Source organism: Helianthus annuus, chromosome 5, assembly GCF_002127325.2.
Source record: "Helianthus annuus cultivar XRQ/B chromosome 5, HanXRQr2.0-SUNRISE, whole genome shotgun sequence".
In the NCBI taxonomy this organism is placed as follows: domain Eukaryota; kingdom Viridiplantae; phylum Streptophyta; class Magnoliopsida; order Asterales; family Asteraceae; genus Helianthus; species Helianthus annuus.
This window is the reverse complement of record NC_035437.2, coordinates 143,612,312-143,624,111: the sequence shown is the minus strand read 5'-3', so window position 1 is coordinate 143,624,111 and position 11,800 is coordinate 143,612,312.

Here is an 11,800-nt window from a genome sequence, read left to right as displayed (position 1 = left end):
AGGAAAATGGAGGGGCCAAAATGACCCACGGGTCATGAACTGAAGCAAAGGGATCATAAGGGCCTCGTCTTAAAGAGATGAAAGCTTAAGAAAATAGCCTACGAGGTTAGGTGAAAGAACCTACGGGTCAATGGCGTAAGGTGAGGGAACTTGTTACGAATCCTCGCGTAAAACGAGAACGGAAAACAATAAATTAGGGGTGTCATTTCCCTTGACATGAGTAATTGACATAGTTAAAGAGAAAAACGTTAGACTAAAATTCAGTTTTAGTAAGAAATAACATTATTATAAATATAAATTCTGATAGGAAATTGAATAGTAAGCATAAAGGATTCAAGTCTTGACGCTGATAGGCGCAAGACGATATATTCGAAAAGTGATCTTTTTGAAAATGAAAGGTTGATATAAATTAAACATGCGTGACACGATCACGGTCAAGAAATGCAATGTGAAATGGAATCACATTATAACCAAGCGAGCGGTAAAAAGTAACTGGACTAATAAGTCGAGTTAGTGAGACCAGTTAAGGTCATTTAAGTAATCTGGTTGCTTGTAAGCGGTAGATTCGGTATAACTGAACCGAATAAATGAATTTTGAAAACAGAAGAAATTGTTGCTAAAAGTGAAAGATTTCACTAAAGACCTTTAAACGGGTCAAGGTAACGGATTCACCAAGAGTTCGATAATATGTAAAAGCGATGGAAATCGCTAAGTTAACTAAATAAGTAAAAATAACGGAATTACGTTATTTCAAATTACATCATGTCGTATGAGGTACGTAGAGGTTCTGTAACCAAAAAGACATTACCATAATTTTTCTGGTAATACTAACAATTGGTTAAAGTATGAGTAATGCCTAAGAGATTACTCAAGTCAAAACGCATTGAGTTTAGAACTCAATGAACTGTGTAAGCAAGGTTTCGAGGACGAAACCTCTTTAAGGGGGGTAGACTTGTAACACCCCGAAAATGGGCTTGGTGATCAAACCACATTAGCATTAAAAGACGGGTAAAGTACCGTTAGTGGTAAAATTTACCCGGTAAATATTAGGATTTAAATAATTAATCCTAATGTTTAATAAAAAGTAAATAAAAAGCTTTTAAGGATAAAATGGATAAAAGGCCCGAGTTAACAGGACCTAAAATGAACTTAGTCATAAATATTCCCGTACCCGCTAAGTTAACTAGAAATGTAAAACCTAGTTAATAAGTGGGAATATTATTGAAAGTAGTTTAGGTTGTAGCCTAATTAATAACTAACCAAACACGAGGGACCAAAGCCGGGTAACTTGAAAATGAATTATAAACTTAAAAATAAAACACAAACACACACACATGAGTATGTGTGCGTGTGTGAGGATCGACCAGGAAGAGCTTTAGGGAGCTCAAACCCTAACTTCAACAAATCCATCAAATTGAAGGTCAAATCTGGTCCAAATCGGATGCATGAACACATATTAATGATCACCAAGTCGTGGGGATCACAAGGTATGTTGAATCTTATGATTTAGTGATACTTTGAAATTATGATGAACAATCATAATCAAAATTCTGGAATGAATGTTGAATCTATGAGTGTTATTGTGATGAAATCCATGTTTAGGAACAACCCTAGTTAATAATTTGATAAGCTAGTGTTGAAAAATAGAAATTTGATGATTACCCATATGTGTGCTAAGTGGGTTTTATGACAAGAAGATGAACACTTGAATTAGAGTGTTGAATTGATGAATATTGATGTTATGATACTAGTACTAAGTGTAGTTCATGAACACTAGACATGAGAGTTTGAATTTTGATGTTAATCTTGGTAAAAATAACTAGTTGTGAACTAGTTAGCAAATGTGTAGAAGTATGCTTATTAGGTGTTTGATAAAATGCCTAAATGAGAAGTAAAGTGTTGAAATTCAATTAAAACGTGTAATTGGCAAGTTTGACTAATTACATGAGACATGGGATAAAACGGGTTCCAATCATAATGTTGATTTGCCTTGATCGTGCATATTATATGATTAAAGGTAGTTGACTTTAGAAAGTCAAACTAACTAGTGATGAAGTCGAATAATAGTTTCGACAAAGAAAATAAGTAAGGTGGAATAGTCGTGATTGTTAATGACTAATCTAACCACCTTGTAAATGTTGAAAATAGTTTGACGCTCAACGAGCTAGGTGAAAGGCTTGGGGAAGGGAGCGGGTCAAACGAATCAAGAATGAAGGAAAAAGCATAATTTGGATGCAAGGTAAGTATAGCTTACACTAGTCTTATATGTTAGAATATTCTCTTATCATATTAGTTACGAATAAGATAAATACATAATTTATGTATGATGTTCCGACGTGTAAACGTACGGAACAAGGTAGTCGAGCATGACAAGAAACTGTGTTGATGGTTTAAAAGAAATGAAAACGGTAAATTGGTCATGCGTTGACCATAACTATTTGTTTTGAAAGTCATTGTAAGGTGTAAGCCATGATAGGCTAAAAAGCGTTAAGAAAATGATTAATACATGAAATGACCACTCGGTGTAAACCGAAGCGAGTCATATAGATGAGATGGTAATAAATATCATCTCGCCAACATAATCGGTCACTTAGACCAAATGGGTCAAAAGGTGAAAAATATCACCCTTTGACAATAACGACTAATGATTATCGTCGAGCTATATTATTTCAGGTGTAAATGTCAAATGGGTATTAGCAACGCTATGAATTAGCGGTTATAAAAGCAAGGTATTAAAAACGGGTCAATAGATTGATCTGCGCCAGGTATGTGAAATAGGGTAACACTCATTTAGAACATGTGGTTCAAGAGTGTTAAAAGAGGTCAAATGGACATTTGGTTACTTGATAAGTAACCCAAATGTTTTAAGTAATGAACATAGCGTTTGGAAAGCTTAATGACTTTTCAAACAAAATCATAGGTTAAAAGAGGGATTATGGGTCAAATATACTTTCAAAAGTCCTTCATTGTTAATAAAAGACTAAAATGGACCAAAACGCCCTTGGAGGCTAAATTGAACAAACAACCTTTAAAAGTTGTTTGGAAATGATTATTACGATTAAATAAATACATAGGACAAGTATAGAAGTTGAAAGATGTATTACGTTAGTCAAACGGCTCTATTTGAGTCCTTGCCGTAAAATAATGAGTTGAGGGGTAAAACCCGGGTTGCATAGATTACCTTAGTAAACACACCATAAATATAGTTGTGGTGGAAGATCATTAGACAAATATTGCGAAATTAAGAAGCTAGAAATAAATAATTATGGATTATGTGGAGAAGTGCTTAAATACCCTTAACGGGTCAAAATAAGCATTTGAGTACAAACGGGTTCAAGAATATACATGAACTCGTGAACTGAACCTAATAAGATAGACAACATTGAAATTACAAGATTTATGTGACATAGGAATCAAACAAATACGTTTGTTTGGTAAAACCGTGAATGGGTCAAAATTTGGTAAAAAGGGTAATAAGCCGAAGACTTAAAAGTCTTAAATTTTGTTAAGCCGGACGTCGAATTTTAACTCCATGTGATGGAGAATCAAATTACAATCACGTAGGAAGAAAAGCTAGGTTAAACGGACAAGCGGTTTGAAAGATACGAAAGATTTCGTGTCAATTACGGCAAAAAGGAAACTGGGCTGTTACAGAGTCCACCGTAACTTACGGTGCCACCGTAAGTTACGGTGGAGATGAAAATGATACGGTGGGTTTCTACTGTTGTACGGTAGAAACAGATTAAACCAGAGGCCACCGTAACTTACGGTTCCACCGTAAGTTACGGTGTAGGCCAGGATTGAAAATTTTGTTTTGGTGATCGATTGTTTCTCGAACTCGTTTAGACACGTTTTAAACCTCGTATGACTAAAACATGTCATGTTTATGAAATATAGGTACACCACGGATGCCGGAAGACGATCAAGCTCAACGAAGAACAGAACACGATACAGTTACATGCTTCCGCACTTTACCACGTTGAAATTTTTAAGCAACGAATTCGATCATGTTTCGTGGAATAAGTTATCTATTGTAAAGGTTTTAGTAAACCCGTATTTCCAAATGTTTATGTAATCTTAATTACATGATTGTTTTTTTGTAAAATATACGTTAAACAATTGAATAATAAGAACGGGTGTTACACTGATGCTAATAAGTTGCTGTACATACCCAGCTCAAACCGATTTCACGGAAACGGCCATAACTTCTTCGTTATTGATCTGTTTTACCCGATTCTTTTTCCTACACGTCCGTAATTTAATTCACCATCTCATCGAGTTAAAATTCGACATCCGGATTAACAAAATCTCAGACTTTTAAGTCTTCGGCTTACTACCCTTTTTATCCATTATTGACCCGTTTAAGCTTTTATCAAACCAACTTATTTGTTTGACCTCCATTTATTACGAACCCTTTATTTCCAATATTGTCTATCATATTAGGTCCCAATCACGGGTTTCTACGCATTATTGACCCGTTTTTACTTATAATCTTAATTTGACCCGTTAAGGGTATTTATGTCGTTTTAAACAAAATTTACGCCCATTTCTCCTATGCCTCATAATTCCACCCATCCATATCGATTAATCTTCCACCACAACTATGATTGTGGTAGATTTAATGAAATAGACTGTTTATTCCGAATTTTATCTCCCGGATATGTCATTTTACTGCAAGACACATTTGAGGCATTCAACCCCTGAAAGTTTATGCCTTCAAATTTTATATGCATCTAAGAGTTACTCAATCATAATATAAGTTTCTAAACAACCTCTAAGGGTTGTTTACCCGATTTACCCATCAAGGGCTTTTTGGTCATTTTTAATCCTTCATTTTTTTGCGATGAAGGACTTCACTAAATATTCGACCTTATTTGCACTTTTAACTATAAGTTCATATAAGCGTACCTGGCTCGGGTTGACAATTAGACCCGATTTATACCTTGCTTTAATTATCACACAATCTATGGCGACGCAATTATCCAATTTGCTAATCGCTCTTGTTAACATAAAACTCGACAACCACATTAGTCGATATTGTCAAATGGTATTATCACCACCATTCGACCCGTTTGGCCTATATGCCCAACGTTGCCTATTTAATCAAAAACATGGTTTTTGACTTCCAATTCATACATCCATCCTATCCCGGAATTTTATTACCAAATCCTTTTTCTCTTAAATTCTTTTCTTACAAATTCAACCCATTTCGGCTTACGCCAAGGGTATCCTTTTAACTTCTATTTACATTAGTCAACACTTGACCAAGTTTCCATTTTACCCTTTTTATCATTATTAGATTACACTACAAGGTAATCTTAACGGAAATTCATAATTTCTTAGTCATTTCATGATTAATTTACCGTTTTGCCCTTTTTGCCATAAACCATGGTTTTTATCATCTTTATATGTTCCAACTCGTATCAATCGCGTCGGAAATTCATATTTTCTATATTATCATTATCGCATTTATGACGTATAGAATAAACAAGTATTCTACATAGTTGTGTAAGTTTCGCTTACCTTGCATCCCGAATACGCTTTTCCTTTATGCAAAGTTAGTCGATTTTCACAACTTCAAGAATGTTAGAAATTCGACATACCTTACGATCCCCTTGGCTTGGTGACCGTTTCTATGTGTTCAAATCTGAATTTGACCCTTTTTTGATCCTCCAATTTGAGGGTTTTGTTGAATTTTAGGGTTGAACTCCATGGAAGCTTGTTCCTGGCTTCTCACGCACGCACACACACTCTTGTGTGTGTGTTGTGTTTTGTTTTTAAGTTTATAATTCCATTTTCAAATTACCCGGCTTTGGCCCCTCGTGTTTGGGTTAGTTATTAATTAGGTCACAACCTAATTATTTTCAAGAATATTTCCACTTATTAACTAGGTTTAATATTCCTAGTTAACTTAGCGGGTTCGGGAATATTTATGACTAAGTTTATTTTAGGTCCCGTTAACTCGGGCCTTTTTATCCATTTTATTTCCTTAAAAGCTTTTATTCACCTTTTAGTTAATATTAGGATTATTTATTTAAGTCCTAATATTCACCAGGTTAAATTTTACCACTAACGGTATTTTACCAAGTCATTAATATTAACGTGGTTTGATTACCAAACCCGTTTTTGGGGTGTTACAAGTCTACCCCCCTTAAGGAGGTTTCATCCCCGAAACCTTTCTCATGTACTTTATTAGTTTAAATCATCCAGACCTTAGTTTCGTGGATCTCTTGAGCATTACTCGCACATGATACGCTTACCAAAAAAACAGTATGGTAATGTGCTTTCGGTTTTAATGCGTATACACCTTTTATGTGTATGGCCTCGTAGGCCGATACTTTCATTTTGTATTTCTTATTCTTGTCACTTATTTGACCGAGTTGTTATCTTATCACTCGATTGTATTTATTTTCATCATGTTTACTTCAAGCTAATCTTATTTCAACAGGCGCTTTATATAAGTCGTAACACTACTCCGGCTTTGAAAGGCTTTACCGACCAGACTGATTAGTCGTCATCACTTTATTCCCCGCCATTCGGGTATATCTTATTGCCAACCCGGCCTTTTACGTGTTTTCTGATTTTCATTTCTCGTAACTCACGTTACGACTTGATTGTATTCTATATCACTTTTGTAACCGTGATTACATCACGTTTTGTTTAAGTTTATATCGACTTTTATTATCGGAAATCTTTCCTTCAAATGTATTGCTTTGCACCTACCGGTGTTAAAATCCATATTCCTCGATATTAATCATTTTCCGAATTTGTTTCGTAATATTCTTATTTGTTAAAGCGTTGTTTCTCACTAATACTGAATTTTAGTATAACGCTTTTCTCTTGAACTCACGTCAATTCCAAGGAATTTTATCCAAGGATTTATCCCCCGTTATTATTTTACGCGGGAAGCTTCAACCAGTTTCCTTGTTTTATACTATTGACCCGTAGGTTCTTTCGCTTAGCCTTGTAGGCTATTTCTTTATATTTTCACCTTTTTACCTTAATAAGGTGAGATCCCAACAATTCGTTTCTTTCTATTTAGGACCCGAAGGTCTTTTTTTTTGGTCCTATAGACCTTAGCCTCATTTATAATCTTGTAGGTTATGATAATCCCATAGATAATCTTTTATTCAAGTCTTTATTCCAAGGGTATATATACATTTATATATGTATATGGCATTAAGGCACCCTTTTTATGTTCAAAATCATTTATTTTCGCCTTAGTATTTCCTTTGACCTTGACCGTAGTCTGAGGCTACATTTGTTTTCTTTCGGACAAATTTTCCGACTTTATAACTTCTCACGTCATTTATGTGTCGGTTCGTCTTATGTTCACCATTATCCAGTTTACATATATTCGTATTTGATTATGTCCCATTACCGGGCTCATTATTCTTTTGCTTTTAACGCTACCGTTAACCCACTTGCGCTTACTCATGGCATCTGGCATTATATTATATTCAACCCGTTTGGCTTATTCATGTGAAATTTTATCATTTATGGATGTCAAACTTCATTCTCTGTTTGACTTGTTCAACTTTAAAATAGTTGAACATAATTTATCAAAATTTCTATTTACATTATCTTGTCATCTTTTAGTCAAGAGTCAAAACCCGAGTCTTTTAACTTTCTATTCGAGTTCTCGTTTCTCGGTCTACGCATGGGTTTAAATCCTTACCCATCAACCGGGTGTTTTACCGAAGTCGTTATTGTTGCAACCCCTTTTCGGTATGCATTAAGACTTCGCTTCACTTTTATATTCCGACTTTGTCCTTAAGTTTGACGTTTTTTCAAAAACGGCCCGTTAAGAGACATATTTTCATTTTCCGGGTTCGAGTGTAGGTACACCCCTTCCAATACATATCTTAATCATTTTACATGTTTGCCTTATCCGGGTTCGAGTGTAAGTACACTCCTTCCCAATACATGTCTAAATCATTTTACATCAATCTTTGTCCCTTCACTTGGGCTCATTATCCTAATGTAATACACTTCCGTCACTCGGCTGTGCGTTTACATTATTACCAAATATTTTACTCTTTTGATTCACTTGGGTACTTTTTAATTTGTCCCACTCACCCCGTCCCTACTACATCGGATGTAAGTATGTCCATCATAAAAGTTCATGACATCATGTGCTCACTACTTACTTGGCCAGAGTAAGCGATCAACACATGACACACATGATCTTTTCATAATTTCCGCACTACACCCCATGTAAGTGACGCCTCTAATCTTTCTATATTCTTGACTTTCATTGGCAACCATTTATTCAGTTACTATTTAAAAGTTATTTGATATACATGTTTCATTCATGAACATATACAATGTTTTTCCTTTTCATCAAACTAATATATAATCACATTTGTTAATGTGATTGCTACTTTTCACAATAGCATTAAATTGAGAGTTTTCCACTTGGATAATTACCCAAATCCAAGTTTCCATATGAACAAATCTTGTTATTCATCATCGTGAATAACACATTTTCTATTAAATTTCTCTTGGAAATCAGGTTTTTCAAGTTCTATCTTATATGTATGCAACCGTCATTACTTACGTGTTTGTTGCATATTACTACTTGCACAATTAAATTTAAAAGTGTGCACCTGATAATGCTTGCCCTAACGGGCTTCTCTTGCCATTAGCCTTGTTCACGACCGTCACGCGATTTAGGTCCTTGATGAGCACACTCTTTGGACCGTTCCTCTGTCAAATCTGCGATTTGTTAAACTCTCGCTATCCTCATATGCGAGTGTCCTTCAACTAAAACATTTACAAGAGTTAATAATATAAACTTCAATAATCACCCATATTATTATACAAGGCTTTTTCTACTATACGCGTCAACACGCGTATTTTCATCAACTATATCAATCATTTTAATTAGGGTAACGTGTATTACACGATAACCCTATGTGTTGTTTACAAGACTTTAACACGCTAAACCATTAACATACTTGTACTTACCGGATTTGCGATCAAGCCTCGAACTGAACACCTATCTTTATCAAGAGCATAAGGTTTAAGTCCAAGCATGGTTTTCCCACCATACTTGAATCTCTTAAACCAAGGCTCAGATACCAACTTGTAACACCCTTGTTATTATTTTAAAGGTTTTCGTATAATTAACGAAAATAAACATGTAATTACGATTGAGTATCCTTGGAAAATACGAGTAATTTAAAACTTTTACAACTTAAAAGTTTTCAACATTATATAATAAGTTCGTCGTTTAAAAGTTATGACATAACGCCGTGCGGAAGCTTTAATCTCGTGTGTTTGGTTCTTCTTCGAGCTTGATCTTCATCTGGGCACTCTTGGCGATCACCTATGATCAAAACCAACTTAAAAGTTAGTTTTGATAGTTAAATAATAAGTATAAGCAAGTTACATGGGTCAAACAACAACAAAACAAATTTATTTCCAGAACAGGGGGCGTCGGGTGATGCCAAGGGGCGTCGCGTGACTCTAGGCCCCCTTTTTCACATACTGATGCTAATCAGTTGCTGTACATACCCAGCTCAAACCGATTTCACGGAAACGACCATAACTTCTTCGTTATTGATCCGTTTTACCCGATTCTTTTTCCTACGCGTCCGTAATTTAATTCTCCATCTCATGGAGTTAAAATCCGACATCCGGATTAACAAAATCTCAGACTTTTAAGTCTTCGGCTTACTACCCTTTTTACCCATTATTGACTCGTTTAAGCTTTTATCAAACCAACTTATTTGTTTGACCTCCATTTCTTACGAACCCTTTATTTCCAATATTGTCTATCACATTAGGTCCCAATCACGGGTTTCTACGCATTATTGACCCGTTTTTACTTATAATCTTATTTTGACCCGTTAAGGGTATTTATGTCGTTTTAAACAAAATTTACGCCCATTTCTGCTATGCCTCATAATTCCACCCGTTCATATCGATTAATCTTCCACCACAACTATGATTGTGGTGGATTTAATGAAATAGACTGTTTATTCCGAATTTTATCTCCCGGATATGTCATTTTACTGCAAGACACATTTTGTCACACCCCGATTTCCACGTGTCTCACCGGTGGGCCCGTGGGGGATTACCGTGACGTAGTTGGCAACAATATAGTCAAACCACACAATATATGAATGCACAGCAGAAGCATAAAGATAATTATATTTCAACCATTGTTTGTAATATCAAATGTATTACGAATAGTCGAAAAGTATCCACAGGGGATCAAATAAAAATATAAGTTTTGTTCAACAGACGAAGGCATCTTAAGCTTGCGAGACTCTTTATGATGCTTAAGGAGAATATCCAGCCAATTACGCATAGTACCTGCATTTAGTCTTTTTGGGAAAATACGCCAGTTTACACTGGTAAATACATTCAACCGACACTTTTGTAAAAATGTTTATTAAAATTGATTTGAATGCACAAGGCACAAACTCTTTTATAACTTGGGAGAATTATTTAATTATATAATCTTGTGAACGAATTACATGTTCCTTATGCGTTCAATAGCCTGGATCAAGTCCGGGTTAAAGATCAATAGACACACCACAGCGACTATTTATGCACTGACGAGTGTACGCCTACATTTCGCGCTTAGGTCGTGGCCATTTCATAAAATGATGCCATGGATATCCGGGACACGGTCATTAACCCCCCAAAGGCTTTTAAGTAACAAGACTGTTTAAACAAGCCGTTCAAATTTATTCAACTATCCACTCAACGATGGAGAATTTAATGCCTGATTAAGCGGTATGCTATATACCGTAACCCAAGCCCGTATAACGGAAAATAAGTTAAAAGTATTTACCTTTGCAAGTATAAATCCTTAATCGAAATAAATTGCAGATAGATTTTACTGGTCTCCTAATCTGGAACGAAGGTTTAAATTAACCTATTAGAATCCTAACGGGTCTTTTAATTTAGCCGTAGCTTAGACCGGTCAGCTTCAAAGGATAGTTACAGTTTAATCGCGTGAAAGGCGAAAACCGGGAATAGGAACTTCCAAACCCCTTATTTAGCCTAAATGATCAATAGGAATCATGGCTAATAAACGTCGAACATGATATGCATCTAAACATCCATCTGGGATGTATACCTACGGGCAAAGATGTATACATGAAAAAGATAGTTTCATTTCATAACTTCTTGTCAAGGCAATGAATTATGAAATTTTCTGATCCAAAGGAATCATTGATTATGTTTTAAAATTTCCCTAGTGACAAGGCATCTGTGCCATCGAAAAGTCCTTTGGAACAAGCCCTTGTGCTATATAAAATGTCGGTACGACATTGACAGTCGTGACTTATGTCCCCTGTCTAATAAATATGAAGGATTATATTCCGTCTAAACGCCAAAGATGGTTTATTTAAAAACCTAGGCAAACATAATCAAATAAATGCCATCTATTGGCCTATATGGTTGGTTTACACCATGGCTATTTAATCATCAAGTTCGACAATTCAGCAAATTATTATTACCTAGTCTATAGCCTTCAAAGCTTCATCATGGATGACTCATCTGAAGCTTACCATCATCCAGTCGATCAGAATAATAATGCAAGACTGAAATTAACGGGCACTGAGCTACAGGCTATGTTAGATATAGCCATAAACAAAGCAGTGGACCGAGTATTAAAGGATCATAAGTGAAAGTGCGAGAATATCCCAAATAAGGGTTACAAAAGGGGTAAGACTGGTCCAAGTTGTAACCAGTCCAAGCCAAAGGAGGCAAAACCCAAATGTAAAACCTGCGGGAAGAAGCACTTCGGAAAATGTTCCTATGAATAGACTAGGGGATGTGT